The sequence below is a fragment of the Camellia sinensis genome, chromosome 9, assembly GCF_055761805.1.
Source record: "Camellia sinensis isolate YWXY chromosome 9, ASM5576180v1, whole genome shotgun sequence".
Classification (NCBI taxonomy): domain Eukaryota; kingdom Viridiplantae; phylum Streptophyta; class Magnoliopsida; order Ericales; family Theaceae; genus Camellia; species Camellia sinensis.
This window is the reverse complement of record NC_138969.1, coordinates 195,946,702-195,961,729: the sequence shown is the minus strand read 5'-3', so window position 1 is coordinate 195,961,729 and position 15,028 is coordinate 195,946,702. Positions and strand designations below refer to the sequence as shown.

The window sequence follows — 15,028 nt, the reverse complement described above, 5'->3', positions numbered from 1 at the left end:
TAATTTTTTTTTCAAAATTATATCAAATTTCGTTACTTTTCCGATTTGTGTTGTTGAAACAAACCTAAATTTTTTTTAAAAAAAACTTACTAAAAATAAGTCTATTTTTGTCTTTTTTGGATTTCTTTGGATTTTTTTTTAGGGTTTTTTTTTTAAGGTCCCTGGTATTATGATTTTATAGCATAAAGGACACTCAATATTTTTATAATGTCTAAGGTCCCTTAACATCAATCCAGAGAAAATTCAATACAGAGAAAATTCGATCCAGAGAAAATTCGACCAGAGAAAATTCAATCCAGTGAAATTCTTTGGTCCAAACCCAGAGAAAATTCAATTTAATCCAGAGAAATTATCTGTTCCAAACCAGAGAAAATTCAATTCAGTGTTATTCTTTGGTAAAATTGGACTGATTAAGATGAAGCCCACTAATTCACTGAATTTAATTCAGTGAAATTCTTGAATTTTCAATTGAATCAGTGAAATTCAATTCGGTGAATCAGAATGAGAATGCTCTGAATCAGAATGAGAATGCTCTGATTCTACATAATATTGTGGATGTCTAATCCAATTTCACTCAATTAAAGGCAGAGAAAATTAAACAAACTGAGTTTAAACCAGAGAAATTCAGAATTTCTCTGGACCAGTAAAGAATTTCTCTGGACTCAAAATCATAGAAAATTCAATCTAAATCAGAGATTTTCTCAGGTTCAAATCAGAGAAAATTCAATCCAACTTTGAGAATTCCTCTTGTCCAAACCAGAGAAATTTAATCAAAATCATAAAAAATTCAATCTAAATTAGAAAATTTCTCAGAGAATTTCTCAGGTTCAAACTCAGAGAAAATAGCCTTCCAACCTAGAGAAATTCACTGAAATCCAGAGAAAACTAGAGAATTTCTCTGGTTTCAACTCAGAGAAAATTCAGTTCAAATGATCATCTGAAGAGCCACTATCTAATGCTTTTCTTTATCACTCAACTTACTGGTTTCAGTGTTTGGGCCAAAGATCTCTTCAATCATGTTCCCAGTTGACACAAAATCAAAATCTTCAAATGGACTCATTGGGTACCTGGCTTCCCAGAGTTTAGCATCACATGGTTCCATCAAAAAACCAAGGTTCAACCTGTCACTTGACCCATCATCAATCCTGAAAAAATCGGGGTTCATGGCGATGGCAGCATTTCCAGATCCTTCGATCGAACACAAATCGACCAACTTATCAAGCAATACAATCACCTCATCAACATCGTTCTGGTCTCCAATTCGATCTGTCGAATCAGAATTCAATTGTTTCAGCCTATCCAAGGACTGGATCACAGGGTTGTCCTTGACAGAGCCATCGCCAAGAACGCAAGTGACGATTCCAAAGAGATCGACGCCTTGGAGGGCTTCGAGGGGTCCATGCCGAGATCATCGATGTTCTCTTTCACCATTTCGTCGAAGGCTTGTTGCGAAATTGAACGGCCGGATTTTGGTGGCCCCATCTCTGCCGCCGCCGCCGCCGCCGCTGCCGTCACCGTCGCCGTCCTCTGCTTTGCTGGCGATCCGAAGAAGACTACACTGCTGAGACTGTGTAGTGAACTCCGTCGCTCAGAATGGTTTCCAAGCTTCTTCGTTCCAGTCGGAGAATGCGCCGGCGCCTCCATGAACGATAGCAGATTTTAGGGAGAAAAGAGAGAGGCCATTGGAGGAGAGAGAGTGTGAAGTTGAGATTTTAGATGTAAATGAAAAAACGTAATAGGAGCAGATATATGTTTAGAGAGGGAAAGAGGCAAATTTCTCTGATATATATTTAGAGACCTTAGACATAAAAAAATATTTTTGTGGATCTCTTTCATTACGAAAAGTGGGAGAGGGACCCTAGACCAATTTTCCCTTTTTTTTTTTTAAATTATAATGTTCCTGTTCATCTTATCGAGCTGAATTCAGGGACCTAAAACTTCTTGAATTTTTTTTTAAAAGGTTCACGACTAAAATAAATAAATAAAACCAAAATCAAAACCAAAATCAAAATCAAAACCAAAACGAAAAATGCACTTCCTAAAAGACTATAATATGTCACAACCAAATCATAATTATTTTATTTTTTTTTCACAAAAAATAAAAAAGTTCTTTTTAAACAAAACTAATTTAGGCTAGGTTTGCATCCTCTTAAAAAGTTAAAAAGTCAAAAAATCAATACCCTATTTCAGTCACACCATCTTATTTAAGTCACATCACCTCTCTATCACATCACTTCAAATCTAACCCATATTTCATAAAAAGTCAAAAAGTACACATATTTAAAACACTCCAAACAACCTCTCAGTCAAACTATATTAATCAAAAAATCAAACTAAAAAAATTCTCCCCAAACAAATCCTTAAGGGTTCATTTAGGAAGTGGGTGGCTTTTTGACTTTTTTAGCTTGGGGCTAAAAAACCTCGTTTGTGATTGGTTTTTGGCTTCTTTGACTTTTGTGAGAGAAAAAATGTAATGATTATGGATTAGATGTGATGTTTTGTCTTATTGGACTAAAAAACCTATTTTGTTTTTTTGTGACTATTTTAGCCAAAAAGCCCCAAACGTCAACTTCTCAAACGAGCACTTAGGCCTTGTTTGGCAACATCACTTTTTAACCTAAAAGCCAAAAAGTCACTAAGGCTTGGTTTGGATAGTGGGTTGGTTATTTGGCTTTTTTGACTATTTTAGTCTAAGGCTAAAAAACTTGGTTTAGAAAGGTCTTTTGATTTTTTTGGCTTTTTAAACTTTTTGTGTGAAAAAGAATGTAATGATTATGGGTTAGATGTGATGTTTTGTCTTATTCAGCTAAAATGCCTATTTTGTTTTTTGTGGCTATTTTAGCCCCAAAAAACTCCAAACCCACCTCCCAAACAGGTACTAAAAAAATCAAAAAATCAACAACATATACCAAAAAGTCAAAAAAAATATTTTCTCTCTACTTTTTGCACATCTTTTCGTAAAAAATCAAAAAATTATCCCAAATATATTAGTTTTTTTACATCATATTTTAGCCAAAAAAGTAAAAAGTTGCTAAAAAGATTTGCTCCCAAACGAGACCTTAGTCTTCTTTTTCTTTATCTTTATCTTTTTTTTTTTTTTCCAGCCCTATCATATACTCTGATAATTCATGTTTTTTCATAAAATAAAATAAAAAAATTATTTGTAAATACATATTAATTTTTGGACAAATTACCTACACCCCTTGAGGTTTAACTAAATTACAGATTTTTTCTTGAGATTTCAAAAATTACATCTCGCCCCCAAAATTTATATTCGCATAAAAATTTACCCACTGCTGGTAAATAAACATTAAGAATTCTTCTTGACGGACAACATTACCCCTAGTACCTTTCCAAATAATTGAACAACCTGAAATCCTTTGATAAGCTAACAAAATTTACAAAATAATTACGTTAGATGGAAAAAGAAATTAAGCTTTCGTTTGGCAACTTGGGTTGGGTTGGGTTTGGTGCTACTTTAGTTACAAAAAGATAAAATAGATTTTTTAGCATAATAAGACAAAATGTTACATCTAATCCATGATCATTACATTATTTCTCTAAAAAAAGGTAAAAAGCCTATCCTAAACGAGACTTTTTAGCCCCAAGCTAAAAAGCTAAAAAGTCAAAAATCCAAATCACTTCCCAAATGAACTCTAAGACTCCTTTTGGTTTAGTTTTTGAATCATGATTTGTATTTTAAAAATAAAAATTTATTTAGTTTTGACTTTTGACTTTTGGGTTGTATTTTGAAATTTTTTAGGTTTATATTTTTTAATATTTAAAAAAAATTCTTAATTTTATTTTTTTAGGGTAAATATTTTTTATTGTAAATATTTATTTATTTTTTTAATTTGCGTTGTAATTACTACATTTGTGCACTGTATTATTTTTAAATATTTTTTAAATTTTTTGGAATATTTTTAAATTTTTAATTTTTTGTATCGCCCATATATATCTAAATTATAACAAAATATTTGGCCAATACTTAAAAAGTAATAAAATATTTTTTCAAAAAATAAAAAAATAAAAAATATTATTCAAAAAAATAAAAAAAATATTTCTGGAAAAAATAATAAATAAAAAATAATTTGAAGAAAAAAATAGAAAAAAAAATTGAATTTATTTTTTTTAAATCGAGTTTTGTAAAGAGTTTTGAAAAGAGTTTGGTTATAAGTTTTTAAATTTTTTTAATTCAAATCATGATTTGAGTTCTGAACCAAATGCTACCTAAGTTTTTAGAACTATATTTGATTTGTTATTTAGAAAAAAAATTCAAAATATGTTTTTTGAAAAAGTGAAAACTAATTTAATAAAAATATATTTAATTTGTAAAAATTATTTCTAACCGCTCAACAATAAAATTATATAAAATGCTAATTATTTATTATTTTTTTATTTCTTAACCAAATTAATTTTTAACTTTTTAAAAAAAAATTCTAAAATAAATATTGAATAACTATTGATTGACTTGACATGATGTATCCATCAAATATCATCCTTTCTTTACATAATATAATTATAAATATTTTAATCAATTTACTATCTTTTTCAACAATATTAATTATAATGAAATAAGATGTAATTTTTGAAACTTTAAAAAAAGAAAAAAAGACTCAGACCCCACCACCCTTACTGTTTTTCGATTGGTGTAAATTTTTTTTTTTTTTTTTTTTTGAAGGCTTGCTCTCACATCCCCCACGTGGAGGTGGGGGTGCTGGGTCCCCAGCAGTATTGTTAAAAAAAAATCTATAATAATTAGGGTTGGTTTGACAAATTTTAAAAAAGTCAAAAAATTAAAAAATTAAAAAATTATTATCATATTTAAGGTACATCATCTTATTTAAATTATATCACTTCTATAACATATCACTTTAAATTAAATCTAAATTTAACTTATATTTTATAAAAAATTAAAAAATACACTTATTTAAAACATTCTAAACAATCGCTTAAACCCAAGGACTGTGAGTAATTAGTCCTAATGTTTTTTCACCGCACATCAGTGCGAAAAAGCAGACAATATTAAATCAATCAATAGCCAAAAAGCTGACACTTCGTGGAACTTGAGTATCGTATGGGAGAAGTTATTCATGTTTATTATTAATTGATTTTTTTTTAAAAGAAATTTAAAATCTTAACACAACTCAGTATGTCTTCGTTTGGGGAGTGAGTTGATTTTTTAATTTTTTGATTTTTTTAATTAATTTAACTTGAGAGAAAAAAATTTGATTTAGGAAAAATTTTTTAACTTTTTTTACTTCTTAACTTTTTAGTAAGGTATCTTCATAATAAATTACCAAATTACCCTTCACATGTGTTTTTCATGTAAACTCATTTCTTCCGGTCCTCCACGTTAGATGCGTAATTGGACCGAAATTATTTTGTTTTGTTTTTTTTCTTTTAGGTTTAGATTTGGTGTATTTTGATTTTTTTTAAAATTTACTTTTTTGTCATTTATTTTTTATACATTAATTAGTTCTTGTTAATTTACGTTTTTTTTTTTTAATTTTTATTGGTATACAATAATTTTTTTTAATTTTTTAAAAAAGAGTTTTCATGTGTTTTATTTATTTTTAAATTACGTCGCGAGTGGTAATTTATGTTTTTATGTTTTTTTTTAAAATATTTTTGAATGAGGCGTATTTTTCTCGTTATTTTTTTTTAATTTACGTTTTTGTCATTTTTTAATTTGTACACATTAATTTGTTTTTATATTTCAAAAATAGGTTTTCATGTGTTTTATTTATTTGTAATTACGTGGCAAATAGTAATTTCTGTTTTTTTTTTTAATGAGGCGTATTTTTGTCGTTCTTTTTTTTTTTTTGAATTTACATTTTTGTAATTTTTTTTAATTTGTATACATTAATTTGTTTTTTGTTTTTAGAAATGATTTTTCATGTGTTTTCCTTATTTTTAAATTATGTGGTAACTGGTAATTCATATTTTTTACTTTTATATTTTTTTATTTTTGACTTTGTTTTTAATTTGTTTGGTGTTTTTGGGAAAACGTTTTTTTATGCCATTTATTTAAAATGATGTGAAAAATCATGTATGGCCGTGGCACATGACAAAAAATGAGATCTGTTTTGATTTTTTGTTGCTTTGAACTAGTGTTTTTATGTTTTTAATTGATGTCGCACATGATAATGCATGTGTTAGCTTTTTTTTTTTTCCTTATTTGTTTCACCTTATTTTCTTTTTCGAATAGGCTTTTTCAAAGTTAGGCACGTCACCAACAGAAATGGGGTATATTCCCTTGTAAACACATTCTACTTGTACATGATAATATATTTGAATATAGTCTGTTCCACGTGTGTTACCAATGTTACAACCCTACGAAAATTAGGTCGGCTATTATATATTTCATAACATTCCGTTATTACGCATATAACATAATTTGTCGCGTATGCGAAGGCGCACCAATGCCATATGCGGGTCCTCATCCCCAACCATTAAATCATTCTCGTCATGTTCAACTTCTGGTATGGCATTTACTATTGTCATAGCCTTTTCCTCGTCACAGATTGGGTGAACAGTTGTTGGATTACCTGTGTTTCGCCATATGTAATTATGTAATGCAATTGACGCACCTACTAACTGAACTTGCATATTTGCAAAGTCATACCGAGGCATGTCTCAAATAAACCCCCATCGATTTTTTCAGGCACCGAAAGTGCGTTCCACCATACTGCGTAACGACGAGTGAACTTTGTTAAATAATTCCCTTGGCATGTTTGCCATCGTGTTCCGTGGAATACGTCGGAATTCTTGTTGGTGGTAACGGCTGCCTCTGAATGGTGCCATGTAATCTATCCGGTTTGGATAACCACAATCGACAAGATAATATTTGCCTACAGACAGGACAACAATGTATGACACCAAAAACAAACATTGTGCTTCATTTTCAAGTAACGCTGTCTGACATAAAATTATAGCCCCATCAATGCAGAATTCATGGCACTATGTTACCTTCGTCAGGATGTGGAAATGAGACATTATCATTTGTTAATATCTCGTTGAAGATGCGACTATCATGCATACTTCATTCCCATTCGCACGAAATGAAGATGAAACACATGTCAAAATCGCACGCGGCCATGATATTTTGCGTGTGATAGTATTTCCTACCGAAATATGTTGCCGTATCTGGCCCCGTAACCCATGCACTTACACGTGTTCCGTCTATTGCTCCAATACAGTACTGCCAATAACCTAATTGTATTGTTACTCCTACGGGTACATGTAATGGTTATTTTCATACTTCACGTCCACTTAATAATAAACACAAAATAACTGAACTTCGCACAAATAGCTGGGTAATGTTTTTCAGTAGTACCTTGAACGGTAGGTATTTTCGTTTAGACCGCACGTATAGATGTATATGATGCTGACTATATGTGAGCCGGCAATGAACAATAATGAACTCTTTCATAGAAGCTAATACGTTATGCACGTGCCGAGACACAGTCTCCCCCGAATGTTAGAACCGTTCTTGGATTTCCCGATTTTGCTTCCCTTTCAACACATGGATAAACATTGCAACGCTTTCTTCAACAGCTAAGCCATGTGGACGCTGTGGTACTTGTAACCCAAAATCATTTACTAACGTCTCACACAAAGCGGCAAAAACTTCATTCGGCATGCAAACATTTTCCTCAAATCGACCCATATGACCCGTATATAGTTCGGATATCCATGCATTTCCGGTCAGTATAGAAGTGCAACATGGCGTTTTAGCCATGTGTTTTTCGTACCACTATGTGACATATTGGCATGCTTGTAGAAATGTCCAGTTGTGTTCGTGTTGCAGTTGTACAGTCATTCCATTAAGCATTTCCCTTAACTCGTCATTATTGCTTCCATCCCAAGGATTCATCACGTCTTTGTTGTCGCGAAACCTACAATAGTGGCACTGTTTCAATTAGTTTCCGCGTGATACATGAACTCAAATGTAATAACAGTTTCCAATTACAGCATAAGCCAACATCATTTTTAATGTTAAAAAATGTCGTCACCAATGTCATGAGTACCGCATAATGAAATGAATTAAACAAATACTGAACCTGGTTGTTATCTTGAGCACAGGGACTATTAACACAGCATAAGCCATTGCTAACACGTCCACAAAATATGACGTCAAACTAACGTAACAGTTTCCCAAACACAACATTTAATTCAAACACAACCATCATATTCCATAATTAAAAAACTCAAAACCATTCAGACATCGCGTCTAAGACAAACATGCAAACCATTACTAAACCATAGCTAGCAAGAAGAAAAAAAAAAAACATCGTACAAGTTCCAAACATGCAGACACAACCATCCTGTTTTAGTACAGTTCCAACAATAACATAAGTAAAAGTTTTCCAAAGCAAGAGAAGGGCAGGCATCTTCAGCATTAATAACATAGCTATATCACATCCGGCGAGCCCCAAAAAGGTTCGCAAATGGCGCCGACGCCGTACACTAGAGCTGCTTTTGTGTAAGCCACCCTATAATGTGGTCGTCATCAGGTTGGCACATCATCACCTCCCGGTAATCTGCGTTATCCATAAGTGTCGAGGCGAAATGAAATAGCGGCGTACCAACAAGGGACGGAATAGTCGTCAGGTGATGCATGCACTCCGAGACAGTGTACAATAATTTGTTACCTGTGAGGTGCCTCACCGTAACCTGCTGATTCTTGGTACGCACCACATCTGTTAGATTGTTCATGATTTTCGCAATAACTAACGCTCCACTTGTTGCCTTCTTGGACTTTGAAACACTTGTTGATGGTGTCTTTCTCCTTTTTCCCTTTTCAACCACAACCAATTCCAGTGAAGAATCTGAATCCACGTCCTGTACTCTTGTGGGTATCAGATCAGCAAATGGCTGCGCTCCGAAACTGCGCACAGAATCAGATGAGTCATCGTCTTTCTCCAATGGTGCTTACCAGTAGCAGATGCCCCCATGAAGACTGTCTCCATCAAGTCACAATGTTCCAAAGTTTTTTTTCTGAACTTGGCACACACCTTGTTTATCTGCACAGTTGGAGATTTCAAAAAGAGGAAGACGTTACATTTCGTGTAACAAATAATGCAGTCATGGTATAAGTTTAAATGTACTAGTAATAGACAAATATAAAACGCAAGAAACATGTACTTACCGATTCCATCTTGTCCCACCACTCCTCAGGTGCCTGAAACATACCGGTGTCACTGTCAAACCCTATCCCTGACACTCATTTGCTTGAATCCATCAACTTCCTCCACACTTGCCACTCTTTTTTCAAACTCATGTATTTATTCTTCAACTGTTTGAGGCCATGTTTTCTTTTTGTTTTTTTCTCAAATTTCCTTGCCAAGGACTTGTACCCTACTTGGCTGAGGACTAAGAATGGTCGATTTCCTTTTGTAATCTCATTTGCGGTCAACTGCAGAAAAACTTGGATTAAGTCACTGTCCCATGAGGCCTTGTGGCTGAACTGATTATGTGTCTCTTCAAGACTGCTTGACTTCTGTGTGACAATGCCTTTGCTTTTGGATTGGGTACACGGAGAAGTGCGTATGTAAGCCATTACTAATGTACGGTTACAAAAGATTACAATCACAAATTCGGTTGTTATATACAAACGCATAAGCCATTGCACATTAATAACAACAAACAGAGAGATAGGATACTAAATTAGACAACATATAACCATTGCACAGTAATAACATACATACATAGGTTCCATGGAAATCAGTAGTGGACATAGTTATGATAGTCATTAATACGTCTACCGTTTCGTAGTGGAGAAAGGCAAAGGCAGCTTAAAGTCATACTAAAACATACTACCAACATACTAACAACCTCGTAACGTGTTTGTACATACTGACAATATCCTAACGTTGCTTACATACGGAATAAAAAAATGACAATGACAATGCATAGCACATACACAATGGTCTTAAGGACACGCAAGGATTGTTGAATGTCTATGACATCAGCCCGCAATTGCATGACAGTTTCGTCTCTGGGTAACGCATAGTCTTTGTTCTCTCGCCTTGGTTCTTTGCACCAACCAATCCAACTGACACAGGGCTGATGAGTGTAAATGATAGAACTATTAGTCAATGGGTTGTTAATGTTCATACAGTTATGACCGGTAAATAATGGGTCACTCACCACAGGACGGGGACATGCAAAGTAGGGACGCCCTGGATTTTTGGTGGACTTGGAAATCTCAACAATACAGGGGCCATGTCCACAGGCACACATTCGTCGTGGCCATGTACTGGAAGTTGCAATAGAGGTAAACGAAGCTATGCTATGCTTTACAAACATTCGGAAGTGATAATGAATCATATAAGTAATTAGTTTATGTTATTCATCTATCAGGTTAAACACGAGCTGAATACGCTAATGCACATGTTTCATAGGATAGGTATACAAACTGTCAACTTCCTTCCGTTTATTTTAAAGAAAAGCAGCCTACATTGTCATGGTTTCACTGTGAATGTGGAAATAGAAAGGTAAATATGTAATTTGGTAATTTTAGATTTCAAAGAAGATAAAAAAGGGCATGAACACTGTAACGCCCTCAAAAATAAACCCATCATAACATATATTCACGATAAATAGAAGAGATTTCATATTACAATCATCAGAGTATTCTTACAAAATGTATTACATGTTGACAACAAAAGTAAATGTCCTATAGGCTTACAACTTTCCAAGTCAACACTTGGTTACAAAAAGGGAGAGTACTAACTCTACACAAAATAGCCCTTGGCTTGATATACATGTAATACAACAAAAACAACAAAAAGGAGTCCGGCAACCTCAAGCCTCCCAAGGTGCGTCCTTGGAGGTGGCATAACACCTGTACTTGAAAATGATGTCCCATATAGGGTGAGCCCACGCCCAGTAGAGATATGCTAAACATAATATGAGCAATAACTAAAACATTAGCACTTGATAAATGTCTAACTCATATAAACCAATCCTACAGTACATTTCAGTCCCATAATTCTTCACTTAACAAAACTCAACTTATAAACATGGCTCAGAACCTGGCCAAACAACTTAAGCGAGACTACATCTCAAGCCAACAATATTTCAAACTGCCATTTTACGGAAATTGCGTTCACGGGATTCGGCATCCATGTGTAATTATTTTCTCATGGCCATTTTACGGACATTTCATCCGCGGGACTCGGCACCCATGTATAGATGTTTTCGGATTGTCATTTTACGAAAATTTCATCCGTGGGATTCGGCACCCATGTATAGATATTTTGAATTGCTATTTTACGAAAATTGCGTCCGCAGGATTCGGTACCCATGTATAGATATTTTGAATTGCTATTTTACGGAAATTGCGTCCGCGGGATTCGGCACCCATGTGTAATTATTTTCGAATGGCCATTTTACGGAAATTTCATCCGCGGGACCCGGCACCCATGTATTCAAATACTCAACTTGATTAGTTTTAATTCACCTAATCATCATGCAGTGTCTACAACAATCAAGACTATCTTCCACCGATAGCCCAAAGCAGTTATTTCTAAACAGATAATAAATGCACCAACAGATAGATTATCAACATTTTCAAAGGTGAGTGATTAATGAATCTAACTCCACCATTCAACTACATAATGAGCCAATTTCATTATTCCCAACTAAATTTCGTATTTTCTTAACAAATGTCATTAATTACACTAATGACCCAAATATACCCAAACATGGCATTTTTTTCCATTTTCTCAAAATTGACCCAAAGGTCTAAATATTATCAACAACAATATCCTCCTTCTTAGACCCAAAACACATATGTTTGAATCAAAAGAACAAAACCCCTCTTTCCAATATAACACATCTCAAACCCTAACTTTCCAAATCAAACCATTTATACAAAAAGCTCAACATATATGTTAAAGCTCATAAAAATGAGTAGTTATCCCTACCTCAAAAGATGAAACTCAAAGGAGATGATAAAGAACTCACGAAATGCTCCAAAACTCAAGATTTTCAGATTGATAGGAAGCCCAAGCCAAGCTCTACACTCTTTGTAAAGACACTAAGGGAGTAGATCACTCAAGTTAGATCAATCCCTAGAGAGAAGGTATATTCTAGAGAGAGGAGCTCTCAAAAGAGAGTTTAGAAAAGTAAGAGAGAGAAAGGAAATGTAAAAAGTGATTCAAAATCACCCAGTTGCCATCTGATATACGACTATCCTGCTCGAGCGGAGAATAGGACGCTCGAGCGTCAAACACAGAAAACTGGACCTGCTCGAGGGCAAAAAGACCCGCTCAAGCGCCAAGACACAAAATCAAAAAGCACCCACTCGAGCGCAAAGAGAAACCCGCTCGAGCGTAGATTACCCTCATCCAGTATTTTTACAGACATTGAACACCCGCTCGAGCGCGACCAACTCGAGCGTAAGGAAATCCGCTCGAGCGTAAAAAACGCACCTGCAGAAGTTTTGCAGAGGCACAAAATGCTAAAAGTGTGTAAACCCTGCTCGAGCGGACTACCAAAAATCTGGGCAACAAGGAATGGGACTAAAGCTTAACCAACCTGTTCGAAACATGCCCAACACAACCCAAGACTCAAATACAACGAGTAAAGGATGTAAATGAGAATAAAACGACAACATAACCACGGACCAAGTCCGGAATGCAATAATCAAAGGAAAGGAAAATCAGGATCGCTATAAACACCGTGTGTTTACATGACTTAAATAAAGAATTCATGATCAAATTAAGTGAAAACATGGCAAAAATTGAAGCCGTAATCAATAGACAATTCCATTAAATTGACATGAATCAACATGATAACGTAGAAAGACTAACGTAGGCGTAATTTAATTCCATTAACGAAATTGATTTTTTGTAAAAGTATTGTGCATCCTTAAGCTAATACGTATAGTGGTAGGAGTATTTATTAACCCATATGCAGTTGCACAGATTTGCTATATAACCATTAATTTTATTATTATTTGTTTCCTAGTTATTATTATTATTATTATTATTTTCTGTTGTTTTTTGAAAGTTGAGAATAGTCTATTTATGTCAATAATAGATTAAGTTTGTATCCACATGACACAAAGTAGACATACTTTTTTTTTAAAAAAAATAAAATAAAATAAATTTATATATACTTAGACTAGATCAACTAAAAAAGAGTTATAACTAGGCACAGTCCGATCCATTTCACACCCAGTTCAGAATGTCACCAACCCAATGTTTGGTATCACACATTAACATTAATCAATTTGAATTGGTAATATTATGACGACTCTCATAATATAAAGGAAATATAATAAGAAACACTAGTACTGTTAGCCATAAGTTAACAGAAAAACGGATATATGAGTAACCAGAAAAAAGTGAACTTCAATAACACAAAAACAAATCAAGTTAACGGTTTATAAAACAGAAATTTGTAGGAGAAAATCTGAAATTTCTTTTTCATTAAGCATTGACATATATGAATGAAGTTGAATAACCACAACCCAAAAATGACAAATCAAGTTATGAATAATGAAGACAGAATGAAGATAGAATCAGATATTCATTCAGCATTGAGCATTGAGCATTGACATTCAATCAACATCAGATATTCATTCAGCATTGAAGACAGAATGAAGACAGAATCAAATATTCATTTCTTTCTTCATTCAGCATTAGCCATGTGTTTGAAGAATTGAAGACAGAATCAGACATTCATTCACAGAACCCATTAAGATTTTAATGAAGACACATTTTCCTCAAACATTTTTCTCTTCAACATTGACAAATCAATAGGTATTTCACAGATAATAAATCAATAGGTATTTCACAGATGGAGACATTTTCCTCAAATTGACTAAAAAATCACAGAACCCATTGATTTCAGTTTTCCTTATTCATTCACAGACTCAGATTTCATGACAAATCAATAGGTATTTCACAGATAATAAGTCAACTTTGTAATGACAGTGAAGATGAAATCAAATTACCAATGTTACTATTAGATGTTATATATATATATATATATATATATAAAATGAAAAACCAGATTCATTGTAGCCTCAACTTTATATATATATATATATATATCTATATATCTTCTCTTATAAAATGAATTTTGTAACAGAATCAGATATTCAGCCAGAGAATCAGATTGCATTCAGCATTTGTATACATCAATTTGAACTTGTGATTTGAAATTTTTAATTTGTAATGAGAATTATAAGAAAAAAAATCAAATGAAGAACAGATTTATATATAAAAGAAAATACATTTATATATATATATATATATATATATCTGCCAAAAATTGTGTGAAATGTAACCATAATGAACTCAAGCACCATGGTAAACAAACAGATCGGTAATGAACCCAACCCGTAATGAACCCAACCTGTAACGACCCCAACCCGTAATGAACCCAACCCTAAGCAGATCGGAAGCAGGGGCCACACACACGCGAAAAGGGAAACGAAATCATAACGGCGATAAAGCATTACCTAAAGATCGGTTTGTGTTTGAGAGGGTTCGTTCTCGTTCGCTGCCGCCAACGTACGCCACAACCATTCGATTTGCCGACCTGTTCGCGAGTCTTCTTCGACTCAATATAGATGCATACTGCGGTACCAATCGCCGCTGCGAAGCTGTCTCAGATGTCATCGCCGCTGGTATACATGAATCGCCTAGTAATTCGCTTGTTGTGTGCCCTAGGAAAAATGTGCGTGTGTGGTGAGGCGTTGTCCCTCAGAATCAGAGGGAACATTCAGAGTATTTCGGTAAATTTACCCCAATAAGGGTTTGAACCTTTTCCTCAAAATAGTTTTGTCTCCATGTGGCTAAATAAGCCTTTTTTGTCCGGACGTGACTAATTTAGTCTCAACTTTGCTTCCCAAACACCACCTATGTTTGGTTTTAATGGTCTCGTTTTATAGAGCTGTGAAAAAATAATTATAGAGATTATAATTTATAATTATAAATATAAGATATTAATTTATTTGGTGCAGCTGTGGGATTATAGATTTAAGCAGCAGGATAGTGTTTGGTTA

The 15,028-nt window shown here is 33.7% G+C and overlaps 1 long non-coding RNA gene across 1 annotated transcript; it reads right to left on the bottom strand.

The window, feature by feature from the left end:
* Positions 1–8,178: 8,178 nt before the first annotated feature.
* On the bottom strand, positions 8,179–14,720 carry LOC145798943 (uncharacterized). The gene is made up of 2 exons (XR_014340856.1): positions 9,155–14,720; positions 8,179–9,029 (listed from the first exon to the last, which is right to left on the bottom strand). It is a non-coding gene; the product is annotated as an uncharacterized LOC145798943 (long non-coding RNA).
* Positions 14,721–15,028: the final 308 nt, after the last annotated feature.